We start from the raw sequence: 24,866 nt of genomic DNA on the forward strand, positions 1-24,866 counted from the left end.
ACAGAACATGTACATAAAAGTGAGACTCAGAGGAAACTAAGGGAAGAGGAAAAAGAAGGAAAGAAAGATAGCCAACACATCTGCAGATATGATGTATTTCATTATTGTTGGCTATCTTTGAACAAGACAAAATGAAACACACTGAAAACTGCTGAACACAGGATGGGGGAAAAGGGTGAGTAAGTACAGTAGAGAGGGGGTTAGACTGACTTAAGCACATTACATTTACAGGTAAAATACTAAAGCAAAAATCCCACTGAACAACAGACACCTAAACAATGAAGGACAAGAATGTAAAACAAGTCATGCTAAGAGAAGGGCATCAATGGCAGATGAAAAGTAAATGAAAAAAGTAAAGAAGGTAAATGAGTGATGTACTTTCTATACAAGTGTGAATATGGAACATTCAAACCTGTTGAAGTCACTATAAGAAGAGGACTAAGGTAGAAAGGAGAATAATGGAGGGGATAAACCAATTCGGGGTATAATACATATATATAAGGAAATGTCACAATGAAATTTTCCACAACCATTGTATACAAACAAAAATGCCTTTTTGTAAATGAAGGACAGGAAGGTAAAACAAGACCCATCTGGGGATTGGTACCAGTGGAAGGGGGAAGGCATAAGGACAGGGTGAAAGGGGGCAACTATGGTAGAAGTACTATGTATTCATGTATGAAAATAGAACAATGAGACCTGTTCTAAGAAGTTGGGGGAGAAGATACAAAGGAGAAAGATGGAGGGGTTGAATCTAACTAAGATGTTGTAAGTACTTTTGTAAATGTCACAATGTACCCCTGGTACAACTACAATATGCTAATAAATCAATAAAAGAAAAAAAAGAAACTGAAATAAAAATTACAATACCATTTACCAAAAAACAAAAGTCCTGAGAGGTTCTGTGAACACAGCACTAGTTGATAACAATCCAGTTTTCCTTTCTGTCCATATTGAAAACTCACATACTTTGTACCTTATCCTGTAGTTTAATGTTAAAGAACACCTCAGACAGGCATGGTGGTGCACACTTGTAATCCAAGTACTAGGGAGGCTGAAGCATGAAGATTTCAGTTTTGAGCCTGGGCTAAGTAGTGAAATGGTAGGTAGATGGAAAGGAAGGAAGGAAATGAGGGAAGAAGGGAAGGAGTGAAGGAGGAAGGAAGGAGAGAAGGAAGGAAATAACATAAAAAAGTAAAATAACATCTCTTTTCTATTTGTCTTATGAATGTACCTATATTATCCCCTCTTCTAAGAGTCATTAAAAGTTGGTGGCAACAAACACATTCTATAATAATAAGGCTTAGATTTGAATTCCAGCTCTGCCACTTACTAGTTGTGTAGAATTGGTCAAATTTAATTTCTCTGGGCCTATTTCCTCATTTGTAAAACGGGGATAGGATCTATCTCACAGGATTGTGGTAAGAATTAAATGAGATAAAACATAATAAAGCATGTGAAACAGTACCCTGCACATAGTAAAGACATAGCAAATATTAGGTGGCAAGAGATGTATTACCTATCTGAAAGTTTGGGCAGAATTGCTTCTTTGTATCATATATGGCATCCAGCACAATACTTTACATATGTACTTACCTTGTAAAAACTATTATGCTCAAATATTCTTCCCCTACCTGGTAACCCAGAAGTGACTCAACCAATCAGGAGAGAATAAAGTTTCTCACCTGAAGCTCTACAGATAGTTTAAAAAAAAAAAAAGGGTAAGCTAGTATAAAAGAAATTGTGAGGGAAAATGTAAAGGATAAGTAGATATCATAAGATCCCAATACCAGGAGAAAGAGAATGAAAGTTGTGGACCAGATGAGGAATTTGGATTAACTGGCCAGAATAGAGATGGTAGTGTGTGGCTTTCTGTTATGTGCAGCCATGGCAGGACCAAAGGAGTCTATCCAAATTTAAAGAAACAGACACAGAACTATTTGACCTTGCTTTCCCTGCATAATGCTAATATATGCAACAAACATCTTGAATTCTCTGACTTAAACTGTACATTAAGTTAAATATAAAAATACCAAAATCATTTTAACTTTAATAATTTTTTCCTACCTGTGTCAAATTAGTGCTTAATTTTCTTCCAGATTTCCTTGAATATTATGTATATTTACCAATCTTGGTTTGTCTTTAATTCACAAATGCTCTTCATTTATTATCATTAGTATAATTTAGCAAATGAATTATACTTGGCACTGTACCACATATTATACAATTAAACATACACCCAGTGACCACCAAATACCAGAACAAGAAAATCATTGACCTATCTAATCAATAAGAGGGACTGGGAGGGAGCTTGAATAGAAACATAGATCCCTGAGAAAGCTCTTAAAATAATCTTGACTGAACTAAGACTATGGCAATAGAGATACAAAAGGGGAAATGCCAGGACTAATACTCAAGAGGCATATTGATAAAGTATTAGGCAGACAGGACATTGCTGGGTTTTCTTGCCGGTTTCTGATCTAGGTAGCTATGACAGGAAATGTACATGGGACAGCTAGGTTAGGAAGGAATATAATTAAGTCAGTATTAGATATGTTAAATTTGAATTCCCTGGAGAATATTCAGGTAGAGACATTTTGTAAAAGAAAACCTCAAAAGAAAAGTTTTCAGGCTAGAGATGCAGATTTGGGAGACATGGTAGTGGCCCAAGCTGAAAAGATTAAGGGTATACACCTAAATGAAAATGAACCAAAGTCTGAACACCAACTTTAACACTAAGGTAAAAGGAAAGAACATGAAAAGCCACACTGAACAATATTTAGAGAAACCGTAGAAACCCATAAAAGAAAAGGTTTAATTTTAAAAAAGAAAGTCAACCAGCCCCAGGGAAACCCTCCTTCCCCACGGCAATTTTTTTTTCTTTTTCTTTTCTTTTTTCTATCCTTCTCTTCTTCTTTCTCCATCAAATGGAAATAACACACCAACTAGAATCAAACTTTCAACATCCTCAACCACTAGACCAGTGGAAAGCCTCCCTGCACCATGTTACACTGAGAAAATTTGGTGATTTCTCACCCCTGCTGCTGCCACTGCTGCTGGCTCCAAATCTACCTGCATGTCAATTGGCAGAACAGGTGAGTGCCATGTACCAAGTGGACCTCCCCTATCCACCCCCCAGGAAAATAAACCAGCACAGCCCCTGGGCAGACTGATCCCCCCAACAGAACTAAATAACAGTGAACTGTAATCTAGTGCAGACAGCAGAGAGGGAGAGTGGAACACTGAAAGTACAACTGAGAAAGGGGGAGGGCGAGGAGCTAATCTCAGTGCCAAACTATCAGTAAACAGAGGAAATGCAGTGAAGACTGAAAGTGGGTAAGCAATAGCCACTCCCCAAAGGAGGGAAGGTAGTAGATCACAGAGATCATCTCCTGAACCAGAAAGCAGCCTCCAAAACCAAACTGCCTTGCAAAATTGAAAAACAAACAGCAAACTGTAATAAAACACGGCCATTGGAGGGGGTAGAAGGAACACAACTTTCCCCAGAGGAAAGGAGCAGGACAAAGAAATAAACTCCCAGCATGGAAATTCCAGTAAACAAACACAGCAAAAGCCACCTCCAAAGCAGGGCAGGTAGTGGATTGCAGAGCTGATCTCAGAACCAGAGGGCAGCATTCAAAACTGAACTGCTCCACCTTGCTGGGAAGGAACTGACCAAACAGCTGCAGCTGAAGGATAACATAGCTATCACCTGGGGAAATCAATAGCTCTGACTACCCTGCATGATCTGCCAAACCTACCCCACCTCACAATTTCAATTTAACTGGTAGACAGAAGAACAAAACACTGCTCACAAGCCAATCACCTGGTGAGAACACATCAGAGCTTCTGCTTACATGCCAATACCAGGACTAGATGCTGGAGAAGTAACTCCAGAACTTAAACTAAGACTGAAATTCTACTGTCCCTGAACCTGTTTTTTCCTGTTGTTTTGTTTGTTTGTTTTATTACTGTGGGTTTATTTTTATTTTCATTCCTATTTTCTTTTCTTTTCTTTCTATACTATCAACTTTACCATCATCAACTTCTCATTCCTACTCTCACCCACTTCACTCTCCCTCCTTCTCCTGTGCTAAAATCCATTGCTCTCCTGCCCAGCTACTCTTTCTGCCCCTTCTAATACACTCTTTCCCCTGCCCACACATTCCCCTCCCATTCTCCCCCAACCTGTCACCAGACTACCCTGCCCTCCTACACACTCACCACCTGTTGACCAACCTACTATACCAACTTTATACAACTCAACCCTCTGCAATCCCTGACACAAGCACTACAACAACAGAAATACACCCAAACACACACAAGGGCCACAAAACCCAGCAGCCCCCACACCACTTCCTCCACTCACCCACCCCAATTCCTGCCTCCCCTTTTATTGCCACCGTATCCAACTCCCCAAATTTCATAGCTAGCTAACAAATATTAACCTCCACAACTCCCACTGCTTATAAATATTACCACCAAGGGGTCTTCTACATAATATATAAGCTATTGGTCGGATACTGAACCTGTGAATTAGTTATTACTAAATTACACCAAGATCAGGGACAGAACTAGCACACCAACCTAGCTAACAACCAAACCTTAAATCAAGGGAAAGAAAACAGGTGACTAAAACCACCAAGTAGCCTATCAAGAACATAGCTGCACATTAGTACCAAGTGGAGCAATGGAAAGAAGAAGAAGGGATGGAAACCACTTGCCTCAAAAAAATAATTTAGTACAGGATTCAGAGGGAAATGAAAAAAACAGATAGCCAGTTCCTGACCCCAATAAAACAAAGATAAATAACACCAAGGAACCCAGCGATGGCCACAAAAACACCCTCAAAGAAAAATCTTGCAAGTAATCACTAAGAATTTCATGGAGAGGATACTATATGTGGTTAACCAAAATGTATAAGATGCACTCAAGAAATTTCAAGACACCAAAAATAAAGAATATGAGAAGACACAGAAACAAAAAAATGAACTCAGAGTAGCCCTAAATAAACACCAAAATGAAACAGAGAACACTACAAATACAGAGATAAATGAATTAAAGATGAAAATAAAAAATATTAAAGAGGAAGTTTTCCATGATATGGAAAACGTCAGAAAAAAGAATCAAACAGAAACAAAAAACACAACTGAAGGCCACTCCAGCAGACTAGAAAAAGTGTAGGACCGAATCTCAGAACTGGAAGATAAAATAGAAATTAAAAAAAAAAAACTGAAGAACTGTTAGTCAAACAACTCAAGACCTGTGAAAGGTCTCATGCAAGAACTCACCATCCATCAAAAGACCAAACCTGAGAATCATGGGCATTGAAGAAGAAGAAGAGGTCCAAGCAAAAGGGATTCATAACATATTCAATAAAATAATAACAGAAAATTTCCCAAATCTCAAGAAAGTTTTGCCTGTTCAGGTACAGGAAGCCTCCAGGACACCAACAGACTTGACCAAAACAGAACCTCCCCATGGCATATTATCATTAAAGCATCAGGCGCAGAGAATAGAAAAAGACTATTGAAGGCTGTAAGAGAGAAAAAAGTAATATACAAAGGTAAACCCATCAAAATCACAACAGATTTCTCAAAAGAAACCTTAACAGCAAGAAGGGCATGGAATAAGGTATTCCGGGCACTGAATGAAAATAACTTCAACCCTAGGATACTCTACCCAGAAAAACTATCATTCAAAATAGATGGAGCAATAAAAATCTTCCACAATAAGCAGAAACTAAAACAATATATGACCATCAAGCCACCACTACAAAAGATTGTCCCAGGAATTCTGCAAACAGACGGTGAAAGCAAACAAAACCATGAGAGGAAGGGCAGTATCAACCACAGGAGAAGAAAAGGCAAGGAATCAGAGAACAGCAACAATTCAGCTGCACACAACAAAAACAACTAAATGGCAGGAATCACCACATACCTATCAATATTAACACCAAATATCAACAGACTCAACTACTCCATCAAACGACACTGTTTGGCAAACTGGATTACAAAGGAAAATCTAACAATCTGTTGTTTACAGGAGACCCATCTTATTGACAGAAACAGGCACTGGCTTAGGGTGAAAGGCTGGAAGAAGATTTACCAAGCCAATGGCCCCCGAAAATAGCCAGGAGTAGCAATACTTATCTCCTGACAAAGTACACTTCAAACTTACATTGGTCAAATGAGTAAAGAAGGACACTCCATACTAATAAAGTGGGAAGTATACCAAAAAGAAATAACAATCATCAACATATATGTACCCAATGTCAGTGCACCAAATTTCATCAAACATACTCTAAAGGATTTAAAAACACATACAGACTCCAAAACAGTAGTAGTGGGAGACTTTAATATGCTCTATCACTAAGAGATAGGTCATCCAAACAAAATATCAATAAAGAAATTCTAGAACTAAATCACACCATAGATCAAATGGACCCAGCTGATGTCTACAGAATATTTCATCCAAGATCCGCACAATATACATTCTTCTCAGCAGCACATATAACTTTCTCCAAAATTGATCATATTTTAGGGAACAAAGCAAGCCTCAGCAAATATAAGAAAACAAAAATAATCCCCTGCATTCTATCCAATCACAATGCATTAAAACTAGAACTCAACAACAAAAACAATAGCAGAAAATATGCAAATAATTGGAAGCTGAACAATACATTGCTCAATGATCAGTGGGTCATTGATGAAATGAAAGAGGAAATTAAAAGGTTCCTGTAAGTAAATGAAAATAAAAACACAACCTACCAGAACCTATGGGACCCAGTAAAAGAAGTCCTAAGAGGAAAGTTTATAGCCATGAGTGCCTATATTAAAAGAACAGAAAGATCTCAAATAAATGACCGAATGCTACATCTCAAATTCCTAGAAAAACAAGAACAAGCAAAACACAAATTAAGCAGGAGAGAAATAATAAAAATAAGGGCGGAAATTAATGACATAGAGATTAAAAAACCATATAAGGAATCAATGAAACAAGAAGCTGGTTCTTTGAAAAAATAAGTAAGATTGACAGACCCCTGGAAAAACTGACTAAAACAAGGAGGGGAAAGACCCAAATCAGTAAAATCAGAAACAAAAAAGGGAAGGTTAAAAAAAAAAAAAAAAACAAGGAATCCAGGGAATCATCAGACACTACTTTGAAAGCCTATATCCTAATAAATTTGAAAATCTTGAAGAAATGGATAAATTTCTAGATACTTATGACCATCCAAAACTAAACCAAGAGGATATTAACCACCTAAACCAATTAATAACACAAAATGAAATTGAAGCAGTAATAAAGAGTCTCCCAAAAAAGAAAAGTCTGGGACCTGATGGATTCTCTGCTGAATTCTATCACACCATTAAAGAAAAACTAATACCAACTCTCCTTAAGCTTTTCCATGAAATGAAAAGGGAAGGAATACTGCCTAACTCATTCTATGAAGTCAGTATTACACTCATCCCAAAACCAGACAAAGACACATCCAAAAAGGCCAATCTCTTTAATGAACATCAATGCAAAAATCCTCAATAAAATAATGGTAAACCAAATCCAACAACATATCAGAAAGATCATTCACCATGACCAAGTTGGCTCCATACCAGGGATGCAGGGGTGGTTCAACATGTGCAAATCAATAAATGTAATACAGCACATTAATAGAAGCAAAGACAAAAGCCCCTGATCATCTCAATAGATGCAGAAAAAGCCTTGATAAGATTCAATACCACTTCATGATAAAAGCTCTAAGAAAAGTATCAATAGAAGGAATGTACCTCAACATTATAAAGGCTGTATGACAAACCTATAGCCAAAATCATACTTAATGGTGAAAAACTGAAACCATTTCCCCTAAAATCAGGAGCAACACAAGGCTGCCCACTCTCTCCACTCCTATTCAACATAGTCCTGGAATTTATAGCCACAGCAGTAAGGCAAGAAGAAGAAATAAAAGGAATACAAATAGGTAAAGAAACTGTCAAAGTATCCCTATTTGCAGACAACATGATCCTGTATCTTAAAGACCCAAAAAAACTCTACCTAAAAACTTCTAGACACCATAAACAGCTTCAGCAAGGTGGCAAGATACAAAATCAACTTAGAAATACCATTAGCTTTTCTATACGCCAGCAATAAACAAATTGAGAAAGAATATATGAGAACAATTCCATTTACAATAACCTCAAAAAAAAATCAAGGAGTAAACTTAACAAAGGATGTGAATGACCTCTACAAGGAGAACTACAAACCTCTGAAGAAAGAGACTGAGGAAGACTACAGAAGGTGAAAAGATCTTCTGTGCTCATAGATTGGCAGAATCAACATAGTAAAAATGACTATACTACCAAAAGCAATCTACATGTTCAACACAATTCCCATCAAAATCCCAATGACGTTCATCACAGAGACTGAAAAATCTACCCTAAAGTTCAATTGGAAACACAAGAGACTACAAATAGCCAAGGCAATACTCAGCAAAAAGAGCAATGCTGGAGGTATCACAATACCTCCTTCAAACTATATTACAGATCCACACCAATAAAAACAGCATGGTATTGGCACAAAAACAGATATGAAGACCAGTGGAACAGAACAGAGGACCTAAATATGAATCTACACAGCCATACCCACCTTATTTTTGACAAAGGCACCAAAAACATACAATGGAGAATAGACAGCCTCTTCAACAAATGTTGCTGGGAAAAGTAGTTATTTGCCTGCAGAAAACTGAAACTAGATCCATGCCTATCACCCTGCACTAGTATCAACTCAAAGTGGATTAAGGACCTTACTATCAGATCTGAAACTGTGAAATTACTACAGGAAAGAGAAGGGAATAGTCTGGAAGCAATAGGTATAGGCAAGGACTTCCTCAATAGAACTCCAGCAGTGCAGCAACTAAGAGAAAGGATGGACAAATGGGACTATATGAAATTAAAAAGCTCTTCACAACAAAAGAAATGGTCTCTAAACTGAAGAGACCACCCACAGAGTGGGAGAAAATATCTGCTAGCTATACATCAAAGGACTAATAACAGAATATACAGGGAGCTCAAAAAACTAAACTCCCCCTAAATCAATGAACCAATAAAAAGTGGGCAACTGAACTTTTTCAAAGGAAGAAATCCAAATGGCCAAAAACACATGGAAAAATGTTCACCATCCCTGGCCATAAAGGAAATGCAAGTCAAAACCACACTAAGATTCCACCTCACTCCTGTTACAATAGCTATCATCAAAAACACCACCACCAACAAACGTTGGCAAGGATGCAGGGAAAAAGGAACCCTCATACACTGCTCGTGGGAATGTAAGCTAGTACAACCTCTTTGGAAAACAATATGGAGGCTTCTCAAAAAACTAAACATAGATCTGCCATATGACCCAGCAATCCCACTCCTAGGGATATACACAAAGTAATGCAACTCAGGTTATTCCAAAGGCACCTGCACACCCATGTTTACTGCAGCACTATTCACAATAGCCAAGTTATGGAAACAACCAAAATGTCCCTCTACCAATTAATGGATTAAGAAAATGTGGTATTTATACACAATGGAATTTTACTCAGCCACAAAGAAGAATGAAATTTTGTCATTTGCAAGTAAATGGATGGAACTGGAGAGCATCATCTTAAGCAAAGTTAGCCAGGCTCAGAAGGCCAAAAATCATATGTTCTCCCTCATATGTGGACTTTAGACCTAAAACAAATGCAGTAATATTATTGGACATAGGTCACGCACTAAGGGGAGAATGCATACAGGAGGAATAGGGAAAGGTAGGAAACTTGAAAGTGTTTAATGTGCCCACTGTAGAAGAGCAAATAAAGTCATCTTAAATTGATAGAGGCCACTATAGGAAGGTGACCAGGAAGTAATGAAAAAGTCTGGTAGAGATGAACCAATTCGGGTTGTAATACAAATGTGCATGGAAGCAATACTAGGAATCTCTCTGTAGAGATATCTTTATCTCAAACTAGCAAAATGCTTTGTCTTTTTTTATCTCTTATGTTTTCTCTTCAACAAAATTGGAGAAGAGGGCAGAACAGGTTCTGCCTGGAAGACAGGGGGGTGAGGGGGAGAGAATGAGGGGGCAGGGTCCAGGGGAAGAGATGGATCAAACAATATATGCACATATGAATAAATGAATAAACATTAAATTGAATCAAAAGATAAAAAGTCCCTTGCCCTAATCTGTCTTATAAAACTTATTTTCCACAACTTACCCATTACCCTGCTCTCTTGTAAAACCAGTCTCCAATGCTTCTGTGTCTGCAAATGTTGCTCTCACTAACTAGAACAATTACCTTTCATTCTCCTGACAAACTCTTTTAGGAGCTAATACAAATGTAAGATGTTTTGTGAATTCGCCACTACTCCAAAGGACTTTGTCATTCAATATGCTCTCTATTTTATCATTTCTTTTATAAATTATTCTAAATATCTGAGATGAGAACTTCTAGGCTAGATCTGTGTCTTTCATATTTGACTCCTTCCAGATTCCAAGCACAAACTACTGACACATGGTAAGACTCATTTACTGAAGGAAGCCAAGAAAGCATGGTGAGAAAGGATAGAAAAAAACAAAAAGACTAATACAAAAGAAATTTTCAAGTCAAGGTTAATTACTTGAAATATTTCAGTGAACAATAATAGGAAGGCTTGTATCAAACTAATGCAAATTTCTATGCAGAAATGATAATGACTTAGATATTTTAATTTCCTGCTTCACAAATCTCTAATTCCAAAGCTTCTATTTTTTGTTCTTTAATCTTTCAGGTAGTTTCACCAAGTATATTCCGCAGAATCAGGCAATATCCCTTGGAAGAATGTTCAAGACATCTTGCATTTAGCAAGCTTTAACATGATTCTTACACATATTAAAGTTGGGAGACCACTCCTCTAAATTATCATTCTATGTACAAAATCAATGACATATTTGTAGACCATATTAGAAGCCCAACAGACTTTTACAGACTATATGCCCACTAACAAAAAGTAAAAGCTATTAACTTACTGACTCAAAATGTCTTCATGAATTTCTCCATATTGTCCCAAACATAGAAGGATATATAATCCATAAACTGTAATTAAGATGCTGGTAATGCTAAATTCCCTAACAACTATATTCTTATAGTATTATTATTAGAGATATTATTTTAGAGGTAATAAGTCTCCAGAATGTAGGGAATATTGTGAATTCTCCAACTCAAGAATATTTAAGGGAAATAAGCATAGATCCTAGAGTAAATAGGTATTTACTTCCTAAATCCCTGGGCCAGCACCCTCTTGACCTTTTCCTTCAATGAATCCCATACATTCTGATAGTAAAATCATAAACCAAACAGCAACCTATACTAGAAGTAAAGAAAAAAATTAATGAAACACACTTTTTAAAATATTTTCTTAGTTTTTATTTCTTGGCAAAATAGTACAAAGATTATTTTGAAGACTTTTCGCATATTTACATGTAATTTTAAAAACAAATTTACTCAATTCAAATAACTGATAATATACTGATGCTGTAAGAATCTTCAGCAATAGACTTTATATCCAACTACTTTTGGTATAATATTCTAAATGATGTAATCAATATTGTACTTACATACAAAAATATCAAAAAACACATTTCAAAGGAAAATCCAGCATATTTAGCCACTTTTCTTACTGTGAGAATGCATGCTATTTACACTTCTATGGTGTACATATATATGATTAGGTAAAATGAGAAATTGATATCTTTAAGTAACTGTGAAATATACAATTTTCCCCTTTGTATTTAGTCAGTGCATAAGGATTACAAATAGTGGTAACATTTTCATGGCTTGCCAGTAGACACTAAAACCATTAACAAAAATATTCAAATTTTCCTTCTGAGCATCCTCCAACCCAGGTCTCAAAAAGCTTCCACTGTGCATGCCTTCTGAACTTTTACTCTAACATTAGAAAACTCATCTTTAGCCTCAGTTTATTCTCTATTTCCTTGTCTTCTTTACTACACCATTCTTAGGATGCCCCCTAAGAATACGAATTCCTTTTAAAGGAGGTCTTCAAAAAAAATTTTTTTTTAATCCTCAACATGTGCTCTTCACAACTAAGAGGTGGGATAAATGCTCCTCACTTCCACACCCAAAACATTCTATCCCTTCCTGCTCTTATTTAAAGAAAATTGCTAGACCTTTTTCCCCATTTCTAAAATTAGGGTAATGGACATGAAGACAGTGAGAGGGTTTGGACTACAGATACAGGTAACACCTTATCAGACTGTTGAAGACAAAGATGGAATCAGGATCTCTAGATGACTATCAAAAACAGCCAACTACCAACTCTAACTACATTACATGTCGGATGCTTGTACTTGTCTTTTTGCTACGGCAACTGAATCTGTACCATAACTTGTACAGTTCACTGCTGTACCTGGAATAAAGCCTAAGCTTCTTATTTTACTATGGAATGTCCTACACAATCATGCCCCCATCTTTTCCCTTTCACTAACTTTGCTCCAAACCAACAAAAACCTGCCCTAGATGTTCTTCCTTGGATTGCCAATTGGGTGGATTTTTCTATTGTCAAATTCCAAGTTCTAACTCAAACATCACTGACTTGAAAAGCTTCCATCACTATCCTACCTACATTTTACCCTCCTCAACCTAGAATATTATCCATAGTACTTCATTTTCTTCGTATTTGTCCATCTGTTTGTCTGTCCTAGGTAAAATGTAAGTACTTAAAAAGCAAAAGCTTTGTCTGTTTTATTCATGAACTTGACAGAAAGTTCAATAAGTAAAATTAAATAAATTTTCCTCTAAAAAATGAAGTTCTTTACTTCATTAGGAGATTGGATACCCTTTAGCCTGGACTGCTCTACACATGGCTCTATGTTCCTTTCTATTCCCAGGCTGGCCTCAAACTCAAGATACTCCTGCCTGAGGGAGGGGATTACAGATATGCATCACCATACCAGCTCATGGTTAAATCTTGAGAATAAACAAAATGTAAAAACTAAAAATAACTTGAAGTTTACCCTGAATCATGAACTACATTAATAAAAAGACAGAGGTGAGAGGAAGTACAGGTAAGTTAAATTATTCTATCTTAAATCAAGGAACTTGAAAGAAACTAATTCATTCTTGACACTAATAAGAAAAATAGAGGCCAGGTGCCTGTGACTCACACATGTAATCCTAGACTAAGATTAGGAGGACTGGGGTTCCAGGCCAGCCTAGGCAAAAAGTTTGTGAGATCCCATCTCAACTAATAGCCAGCCACAGTAGCACACACCTGTCATCCGAAGTTATCCAGGAGGCTGAAGCAGGAGGACTGTCGTTCCAGGACAAGCCAGGCAAAAATGTTCATGAGACCCCTCATCTCAACAGAAAAAGCTGGGCATGGTGGTGTACTCATGATTCCAGTTATATGGGAAGCATAGGTCACAGACTAGCCAGAGCAACACATGAGACCCTATCTGAAAAACAACTAAAGCAAAACAGGTCTGGGGATATGACTCAAGTGGTAGAGTGCCTGCCTAGCAAGGCCAGGAGTACTGAAAAAAAAAGTGAAAGACTCTCATAATGGATGAAAATTCTATAAGGGAAAAAGGACAGAAATCCTTAAAAGAGGATAAAGATATAACCAGCAAATGAAAAGAAAACCAAAGTGAGAAAGAAAATGAGTTTTGTGAAATTTTTTAAGAGGTGAGATTGGGTATGAGACTAGCAGAGGATATTATTTTTGACATCTTCAATAGGTGATAAAATTGTGGTTAAGTTATATTGAATTTCAACTATAACTTCAATATTAACAGTATCTTCATACTACAGAAACACTTCATTTCCTATAATTTGAACTTTTTATAAAGTATAACATATATGCAGAAGAGTTCACAATTCATAAATTATACAACTCAATGAGTCACCCCAAAGTCAGTATACCCATACAATCACACTCATGCTAAGAAACACAAAATTACAAAACATGGACAGCTTCGGATGCCACTTGTCAATCACTACCCTTTCTTCCTCCACAAAGTGACCACTATCCTAGGTCTCAACCCTAGTTTGGCCTGCTTTTAATTTTATATTCGTGGAATCATATCCTGAATGCTCTTTGTGCCTGGTTTATTTTTATCAATAGTACATTGTATAGTTTATTTTTGTTATTGCATTCAGCTATAATTTCTACATTTCATTGCCATACTCTTTGCTGTATGGTGTTGACTTGAACATACCACAATCTATCCATTTTACTACTGGTGGACATTTTTATTTCCAAGCTTTTCTTAGTACAAATAATGTTACTTTAAACATAATTGTACTTGTCTTTTCATGGATATCTGTATGAATCCCTACTGAAATTGCTGGATGTACACACACCCACAGCTTTATTATTTGCCAAACAATTTTCAAGAGTAATTTTCCCAGTTTTACCCTCTTATCAGCAACAAAAGAGTTTCATTGTCCTTCATATTTTGCTGACACTATTACCCATCTTCAGTCATTTTGGTATTGTAGTATTATCTCACTATAGTTTTAATTAGCACTTCCTTGGTGAATAAAGTTAGTCACATTTTTATTACCCACTTGATTATCCTCTTTTGTGAAATGCCTGTGCAAGTCTCTTTCCCATTTTTTCTACTGGGTTCTCTGTCTTCATCAAAATGATTTTTAGGAGTTTACATAATGCAGATAAAAGCTATTTGTCAAGTATGTGCATTATAAGCATCCTCCTGTTCTTCAGTTTGCTTTTTCTCTCTTTTACTGATATCTTTTGATAACAGAAATTATAAATCTTTTCCTTTATGCCACTAAATTTTTGTTCTGTTCAAGAAATACTTTCTATGCTTCCTTTCTTTATGGAGGGCAATAAACCTTTCTTCATTCTTTTAAAGAGGATTACATATACTTTCCTAATTAAAGGTAATAAAGATATCTTGTCTTGTAGGGGCTTTATTTATTTTACTTTTCACATTTAGCTCTTCAACCCTATGTACATGATAGGAAACAGGGATGAAGTTTCATCTCTTTTTCCTACTAGGATATTCAAACATCTTGCAACATTTATTGAAAAGATAACTTTAAACTGATGAAATGTAAAATAGAATGATATCAGTAACAACTTTTAAGGACCAAATAATGCAATACTAAACCATGTTTAAAAAATGAGAAAAATGACAAACAGTAATGCAAAACTTTAATATAATTCTTATAAGTACACAATAGTTGAAACAGTCAAAAATGTAGGATATCTGAATAATATATGTAATGAAGCCAATAAATAAATATGTAGCATTATATGCCATATAGGGGACTCATCTTGTTTCTCAGTGCTTGGGGAATATTGCTGATACTGATATGTACCACTAGAAAAAAAATCAATAAATTCCCAGAAAATTATACATGCCTTATTCTCTAATCATATTAAAGGCAGAAATTAACAATTGTATTTTAAACAAACACATATTTCACATTTTTAAAACACCCTCCTAAGTAACTTTCCTTCAATAAAGAAACCACAGCTACATTTTATTGAAAACTAAGCAAATAACAGAGTATATATCAAATCATATGACATTTCATCAAAGTTAAAATTAAATTTTAAAATTAAATTTTCACAAAAAGAAAAAAAACTGGAGCACCAGATTGTTAGAAAAACGTGAAAGAAGTAAAATTATTTTTTTCAGTTCAAGAGTAGAAAATTAGAACACAAAATAAATTCTAAATTTCATTACTTAAAAAAATAGTAAATATCACAATGTACATGTAATAATAAAAAAGAAAAAAATAATACATATACCTCCAATCTAAATAAACATCTAAAAAGAGAAATGATGAGACATAATGTGCAGTCAAATGCTCTACCACTGAGCTATACCCCCTCTGAAGACATAATGTGATAAAGGGGCTTTAATCACATATGGATGAGGTTAAATATTATAAGAAAATCCTACACACAACTGTTTGGTGGTACTGGAACTTGAACTTAAGGCTTCACACTTTCTAGGCAGGCTCTTTATCACTTGAGCCATGCATCCTCATGCCCTTTTTACTTTAGTTACTTTTCAGGAAGGGGCTTGGTGTTTTTTTGCCTGTGCAGGCCTGGACCTCGATCCTCCTACTATGCCTCCCACATAGCTGGAATAACAGGTGCACACCACCACACCCAGCTTTGCTGTTGTTGTTGTTGGGAATCTCATTAACTTTTTGCCTGGATTGGCCTCAAACTACCATCTTCCTGATCTCCACCTCCCAAGAAGGTAGGATTACAGGCATAAACCAAATAAAATTCTTTAAACTGAATAGAATTAACAATTTTTTTTGGCAGTACTGGGGTTTGAATTCAGGGCTTCATGCTTGTTAACCAGGTGCTCTACCACTTGAGCCACTCCATCCGCCCTTTTTTGGGTTGGGTATTTTCAAGACAGAGTCTTGCAAACTACTTGCCCTGGCTGCCTTCTAATGGTGATCCTCCTGATCTCTGCCTCCTGAGTAGCTATTACAGACATGAGACACCAGCACCCAGTTAAAATTGACAATTCTTAAGGAAATGATAGCAGATACATATTGAATGTCTACTCTTTACTGTGTCAGGTATCAAACAAAGGCATGCTTATTCTCATTAGAATTCTGGACAGGTAATGTGCAGAGGCTGATAAATGGAGGTTCAAACTCAATATTTTTGTTTCCAAAGTTTCTAATCTTTCCTTAACATCATTAAAGGAGAATACCAAATCTGATATAAAGAAAACCACATAACTGAACTAACAACAAAAAAAGATCAAACAACACAGGGTGACCCAAAAAAATCAGAGAAGTCTTAAGAATGCAATAGACTTCTCGACAATTAATGCATTTTGGAAAGCTATCACTAGAGGGCAGCATTGCAAAGACTATGAATAACAACTCTAAAACTATGGTATACTAAACCATGCCAGTGTTTAAGTTCATTTTTTAGTACAAGAAAATGTTTGCCTGGAGTTGAACAATTTCTAGAATGTCTAAAACATGATCTTGTGGTTACATCAAGAAAACTAATGCACATATTTTAATCTAAAATGTGCAAAAAAATGTATTTACTTGGGGTTCACAAAACAGACAACTGTAATAATGAAGATAGATAGGTAAGTCTGTAATTTATTTTCTAAGCTTGCTTTGGTATAGCATCTTTTTAGTTTGAAAATAATAACATCTACCTTTATATTTTCTAACTTTTGTCAGCATACTTATGTTAATAAAATTAATTTATCCCATATAGAACTATTCTTGGATAGGTACCCGGTCTAAGAACCTGAATCAGAAAACTGAGTTTTAAGAAAGTACCTTTAATAATTGGAAAAGGCAGAGAATAAATTATGTTAGAGAAAATCATTGCCTGTAGTCTGTCGTTTCCCAGTACTTCACAAACCAGTTTTCTGGCTTCACTGAAAACTGCTCTCAATGAATTTACTAGTACCAAACCTGAAGGACTCTGGACTCTGTTTCCACACTTTCTCTGTAGCATCTAACACAACTAAATATTCTTCTCCAGCAAAACACCAATTTCTTGCATCCAGCAGACTCAAACCATCAGTCTCATGTGCCATGAACAATATCTTCTGTTGGTCCTCTCACCACCCACTTTTGTTTTGTTTGTTTTTCAGTGCTGGGATTGAACCAGGGCCATACATATGCAAGGCAAAGGAGGTTGAGGATCCAACTCTTCTCAGAAGCCACTTTAGAACTTCTTGGGATTCCATCCTCAGTCCTCTTCTCTTACCATCTTTTTCCTTAAAAAACAAAGTTTAAAAACACTTCACCCTAGTCTAAGGAAGGCTTTCCATATCTCATTCTCCAACCAGTTTTCTACAACTATGCATTAGCTACCTTCACTTGGATATTCCAGAACCATCTCAAATCCAACGTGTCAAAAACTTAACATTTTTCCCACAAAGTGTGTGATTACTACTGTATCTCCTTGCTATTACTGGACAATATAACCATCCAGTCTACTAAGACAAATGCTAATTCCCCAATCATATTTTCTTTCTGGCACGAGTACAACTCTCTTGGTTTTAACCAGTTTTCAGTCTTAAGGTGTTGTATTTTGTAGGACAATGGTATTTAAAATAAATTTTTTTTACATGTGCACACATCTTTTGCACCACATTCACCCTCCTACCATTAATGTGAACTCTTAGGTGGGTTTAAGAAAACAGGTGTTGCATTTCCTTTCCCTACAGAACCAGCCCCCCTCCTAAGCATTAAATCACTGTCACTTCACACAGTTATCTCAACTATATGAGTTTGAGGCTTAATCATTTGGGATTAGACTACTCCCTTGGATTGTCTACTTGGTTTCAAGTTTCAAGTTTTCTAACTCTTCAATTCAACCTCCACAATGGTAACAAAATGCTACCTTTAAAATGCAAAATGCAAAACAAATCACTTTGAATGACCTCCTTGTTTCCTATAAGGTAAAGGGGTACACAGACAAGAAGACATCTAATGTTCAAGCAGATCCCTGCTGATTTCTGCAGCCTCCTCTTCTACCATACAGCCTTGAGGGGTCACCAAGCCAAAGGAATTACATCTAGCACTTGGCAGATGCTAATTCCTTGCTGAGTGTCTGGAATATGTAACCTCTCCTCTCACTCCACCAACTGCCTGCTTGTGGAATTCCTCTTCATTCACCTACCATCTTGCTGAATTGTCACCTACTCTAGGTATTTCCCCAGTAGTATCAAATTATCAATCCCACCTTGGTAGCTTTCATTATTGAGAGGATCACATTCAATTCCAAATACAGGAAGCCTACCTTATTCACTGATTTATTACACAGTATTGAACAAGCACAGTCAAAAAATAAATCAAAGAAATTTCAAAAACAAATAACATCTAAAAACCATGGTAAAAGTTATGATGGTAATTCTCCAAGCCAAAGAGACATATAATGTGCCCCTCTCAGTGATAAAATGAAAACTTCAGGTTTATTGAAAGGCAGCATGTCTTTAGCAGAAATTGGGAAGTATTGTGGAAAAAATGAGTCAAGTATCCACAGTACTCTAAATAAAGAGCATGAAATAAGGTTTAGTTTTTCGTGAGCAGTATTAATGCACACAATGGTAATTTTGTGATAATAATGTAGCCTATCCTCTGCAGTTACGAGTTATGGATGCTCAGGCCTACTGTACATATAGTGCAAGTAAATTTGAGTAATTTAGAATAATGAACTTTATGCATACTGAGTATTCATGGGTTTTTCTCAACAGTGGTCTCCTTGGAACCATATACCCATAGATACCAAGGGTCTACTGTATCCTTTAGGAAAGAGGTCCCATTTTATCTCTTCTAGTGTGCTAAACACTAGCAGGGAGCTTGGCAAAGGGCAGGCTCTCAGTAAATATTGAAATGAGCTGATTAATGAGTCCTCAATGTGGATAGCTACTTTCCAGACATGACAATTTAGAGTTATTTAGAACTGCCTAGCAAATCTTTTTCTTACTACTCCCCAGGTATAAAGATACCACCTTACTCCTCCCTGAATTTTATCTGTCAGTTAACCAAGTCTTAAACCTAGGAAACGTCTCCCTCAACACTTCCCCTCCAAAGCCAATTAATAACCAAGATCTTTTTATTCTACTTTCTGCATATCTCTTACCCCCAACTAAGGTCCTCATCTCCAATATCGTACAGTTTAATTCTTTTCCTGCCCCAACACTAAATGGCCACCAAACCCTCTCTTCTATCTCCTACATAAACAAGATTTTCTCAGATTTAAAGTCTGATCATAACACTCCTCAGTCCCCACAAAATAAAGGCAAACTTCCTCAGAATAGTTCATAATTTTTTTTTAAAAATACAGTTAGGGGACCAGTAGCATCAGCATCACTTGGGAGCACCATCAACTGAATATATGGTCCCATCCCAGATTTACTCAGTCAGAATATGTACTTTAAGAAAAATTCAATCACCAGATTCCTCCCTTCCCATAGGTTGGTATAGGTTTTAAAAGCACCTGGGAAGAAGACCTTTTCTCTGACTCCAGCTTCTACCCAGCCCATGGCCTTTTATAATTCTTTCCTTAATCTTTAATGAACTCCACTACCTATCTTACTACAAGAAAAAAAGAAGAAGAAGAGGAAGAAGAGGGAGGAGAGGAATAGAAGGAAGAAAGAAGAGAAGGAAGAGGTGGGGGAGGAGGAGGAAGAGGAAGAAAAAGAAGAAGAAAGGAGGAGGAGGAAAGGGGGGTGGGGAGGAAGAGAAGAAATTGCCTGCCACTTCCCCAAAAAGAGTTGCACCCTTAGAAGTAGCCTAGGGTTCTCTTTTGTCTACTTCCTGGTGCTCCACTACCTACTCCCCTAAACTGATTCTCTTAAGTGTTTGCTTAGTTATCTCTTGTATAAAGTCCTCCCTTGCCATATCCCTTTCTCCTTTGTTCCTATAGTCCCATTCAAGGACTATGATTTTGTAATTTAGAGACTCTTAGACATGTGAATTTTTACCTCTTCAAGTACCTGGATGATAAAACCAAGTGGGCTTTAAAAATGTTGCAAATGAAAGCCAAAAGTCTTAATGAAATAGACTGCCACTTTCTATTTATGAGGTCAGTTTCCGCATAGCAGCACATTTTTTCTTTAATAATAAAAGCATAAGTAAACAAATATGAAAGCTAAACTTAGAGATCCTATTTCAACAAATAATCTGGTGATAAGTGGCAATTTCATATGAAAAAAGATTCATAATTCAACTAAAAAGCATTACCAAGTGGAATATTCACCTTAAGCTATCTCTGGAAACTGAAAACCCATCATACAAATAAATCATATGACAAGATTTTTCTGTACAAGTTTCAAGGTGTCAGTGTTGCTGTCTTGGATAATTTTGAATGCCTGATAATGTGTGCAATTGTAGATTAGGGGTGGGAGTGAGAGGTTAAAATCTTTGGAACTATAAGTGAATAACTTTCACCAGGTAAGATCTGCACAACAACCAACTAGTAATTTAGAAATCAAATTAATCTCTATAGGTGAGAAAGTAGTAGGAGTAGTATTAAATGATGAATTACTTCAGAGAAAGAGAGTCAAGTATGAATTCTGTACTTGTAAAATGATGAAAAAGGGGAAGAGCATTTAAGTGTTTAGTAGCCTGTTGCTGAAAAATGGATTTGTACATAATCCAGTTTCACTGAATCCTTTATCTTGATTTCAGGGTAAGATGTGCCAAAACAGAAGAGTGAAAAAATTTATCTTAAGGTTTATGAAGTTGTTTCTGCTATATTTTTACCGAGATATAATGTATATAGCATTCCACTTCGTTTTTTGTAGTGCTAGGGATAGAACTCTAGGTCTCACTTATGCTTGGAAAGTACTCTACCACAGGGCTACATCCACAGTCCTTACTGATCTGATGAAGGACAAAAGGAATCTTGAATAAATCATACTAGAAATCAGTACCACATTTAATATGAAAACATCTAAAACCAGTGACTAATAATTAACTTTCAAGTATTTCAATTATTAAATCCCAGAAGCTAATTCAATCTAAACGATATCTATTACTCAGCCTACAAAAAGAATCAACGATTACATGTGATATTTAATTGGCAATTTCGTAAAGCAGGTAATTCCAATTTTAACTGGCTATTAAAAATTATGTCTTCTACATACAGAAGGAAGAGAACTGATTTTGTTCCAATGATTCACCTGTTCTTTTCTAGATCTCTTCAACTGATGAATGGCTCATAAAACCAAGTTATTTCAGACAGGAAGCACCCATCACCTATGTTTTGGCTAAAGAAGAAAACAGGGAAATTTGCTGAGTAAAGAGACACATAAAAAGAAACAAACAAAAACCTCACTCAAAAACGATTTTAGGTATTAAAAGTATGGAATACAGAATTTCCTTATTCTCAACTGCAATGGAAATGGAACATGAGACAGAGTATCTCCACCAAAACGAGTACCTTCCATAACTAATGCTATCATCTATATTATCATTCCAATTTTTGCTTCATGTTGATCAAATAATTCATCATGTATTAAGCACTTACTAATTGCAAAGCAGTGTGCACACAAAGACCAATAAAACAAACTGCTCTAAAAAGTTATTCAGGAATCCAATGTAGAGAATAATTTTTCAGCTTATCTCATACTTTCTAATCTCTCAAGACCTGTAAGAACTAATTATTCCTACAGATAATTAGCTGTAATGCTAAGCACAGAGAATAAAAATAAGACAGCTCATATACTCCAGATAAGTTTTCAATGTAGTCAGGGAAGCAAAAAATAGACAACTGAAATACAGGAAGTGCTCTGAATAATTCTGAATCAAGAGAAGGACAGTGGAGAGAGAAGACTAAAAAGTTCATGAAAGCCTAATTATTGAATCTGATTTTTGTCAGATTTTTTCCTAAATTTTTGATCATCTTACATATTTCCATCATCTCATTGTATGACACTATCCCACAGACATGGTTTTTTTCCACAGTAAACTGTGGTTAATATTAATTTTTTGAAAGGTATACTCATAATTCCATGAGCAAAATACAAAATAAATTTAACGCTACCATCTTCAACATAACAGCCAATTATTTCCTGACTCTTCCATACTGTCACTTTGCTGTACTTTAACTGGTTGCATTTTAAAATGCACACCGTTTGAACTCAGCCATAGAAGTTGCTACTGTAATAATTTTCCTTATATAGCAGTAATCAGGACTTAAAGAAAAACATTCTAATATTCTAGTTGACCAAAGCCATAGAAGTTGCTACTGTAATAATCTTCCTTATATAGCAGTAATCAGGACTTAAAGAAAAACATTCTAATACTCTAATTGACCAAAGTAATAACCAGCTTCACAAACACATGCTTCCCATTAATCTCACCCCACAGAAAAAGTAAAGCGAGTCTACTTTGTTGGCAGACGAAATACTACATTTTAAAATCAAATTCTATTATCCAGGTATTATATAATCATATTTCTAGGACTGACCTTAGTACTTATAAGTGGAAACTCCTTATCATGCACTTGGGTAAATAAATGCCATTAAAAAAAAAATCTGAGCAAACTTCACACAGTTTGTTGCCCTTAACGCAGAGAAACTAAAGCAGATACCTTAAAGCAACTGAGGCCAATAGGAAAAGGGGAACAGGTACTAGAGAAAATGTTAGATCAAAAAGAATTAACCTAGAAGGTAACACCCACACACAGGAAATCAATGTGAGTCAATGCCCTGTATAGCTATCCTTATCTCAACCAGCAAAAACCCTTGTTCCTTCCTATTATTGCTTATACTCTCTCTACAACAAAATTAGAAATAAGGGCAAAATAGTTTCTGCTGGGTATTGAGGTGGGGGGAGAGGGAGGGGGCGGAGTGGGTGGTGGGAAGGGAGGGGGTGGGGGCAGGGGGGAGAAATGAACCAAGCCTTGTATGCACATATGAATAAAAAAAAAAAATCTGAGCAAACTTCACACAGTTAATGCCACAGGCAGAATTAACACCTGGGAATAATCACTGTGTTATCTAGCACAGTATTCAAATGGCATTCATCTTTTTCCTGTTTCTGCTTTTGGATGTTCCTCATTTTGCTGGTGATTTCTAAGGAGTTGGAGAACAGATGTGGAAACAAAGTATTCACATTCAAAATTTCCTGGGCAGTTTAGTGTTTCAAACACAAAAGTATTAAGGGCTAAAATGAGAAAGCAGATTAAACTGAAACTAGTTCCTATAGTAAGAATTTTTATTACAGTTCAAATATCCATACTAATCTTTTCATCTACTTAGGAGAAGATTAGCCTCTTGATGTTCCCAGGGGTCACAATCAATATTGAGTCCTCCTTAATTCATTTCACAAGAATAGCAAATTATGTATCTCATTGGCCACTAGAAGTATTTTTTTATTTTTCTGTACATAATTACTCTAAGATGGAATATATAAACTGTATTCTATGCATTTTTTGTAATTCTTAAACTCTTCCTTGAAAATTATTTTTTAAATAATTTCATTGAAACCAACATAATAGTGAAAAACTGTGAAAAAATTCCACATATCATGATAATTATGCCTTTCTTTGGGCCCAAATATAAGCAAGTTTTACAGAAATACAAGATTTTTAAAAATAGGATACTTCATGAATTCTAATTTGCTTTCCTCACTTACTAAAATACCACAGACAGCCAGGTGCAATGGCTCAGGCTTGTAATCTCTACCTGTAGACAGAGATCTACAGCATCACAGTTTGAAGCGAAGCCAACCAGAGCAAAGAGTTTAGCAAAATCCTTTCTTAATCAGAAAGCCAGGTGTGGTGATGTGCATCTGTCAGTCCAGCTACTTACTCAGGAGGATTATAGTCTGAGGCCAAGCCAGGGCAAAAACATTCATCTTTACCTGAAAAATAACTAAAAAAAAAAGCTGGAGGCACCACACAAGTGGTAAAGTGCCTAGGAAGCACAAGACTTTAAGTTCAAATCCCAGCACTGAAAAAAAAAATTATTTTTAAGTGCAATGCATTTTATTTATTTATTTATTTTTCTTTTTTATTGTTGTGCCGGGGGGGGGGGAGTAGTTTATTGTGGCATTATTCACAATAGTTAAGCTATGGAGAAAATTCTTTAATGTCAACACATAAAGACAGAAAAACAATTTTTTAAGAGCCCTAATATTCCATTGCAACCACTCGCATTTTTAATGTACATTAAGGTTATTATTAGCTTTTTGACACTACAAGCAATGTAGTGATAGACACATTTGAACAGGTCACTATGTCAGATTGAAGCAAAATCACACCTTCACAAATGCACATACTCATTCTGTCCTGCATTAATAAGAGAGCACTCAGCTGAGCAAGATAAGCCAAGCTTAGGAAGACAGATACCTCATGTTC

General features: G+C 36.1%; 1 protein-coding gene across 19 annotated transcripts in view; it reads right to left on the minus strand.

The window, feature by feature from the left end:
* Positions 1-24,866, minus strand: part of Macrod2 (mono-ADP ribosylhydrolase 2) — a 2,131,419-nt gene that overhangs the window by 2,059,153 nt on the left and 47,400 nt on the right. The window lies entirely within an intron of this gene.

Source organism: Castor canadensis, chromosome 5 (genome assembly GCF_047511655.1).
Source record: "Castor canadensis chromosome 5, mCasCan1.hap1v2, whole genome shotgun sequence".
Classification (NCBI taxonomy): Eukaryota; Metazoa; Chordata; class Mammalia; order Rodentia; family Castoridae; genus Castor; species Castor canadensis.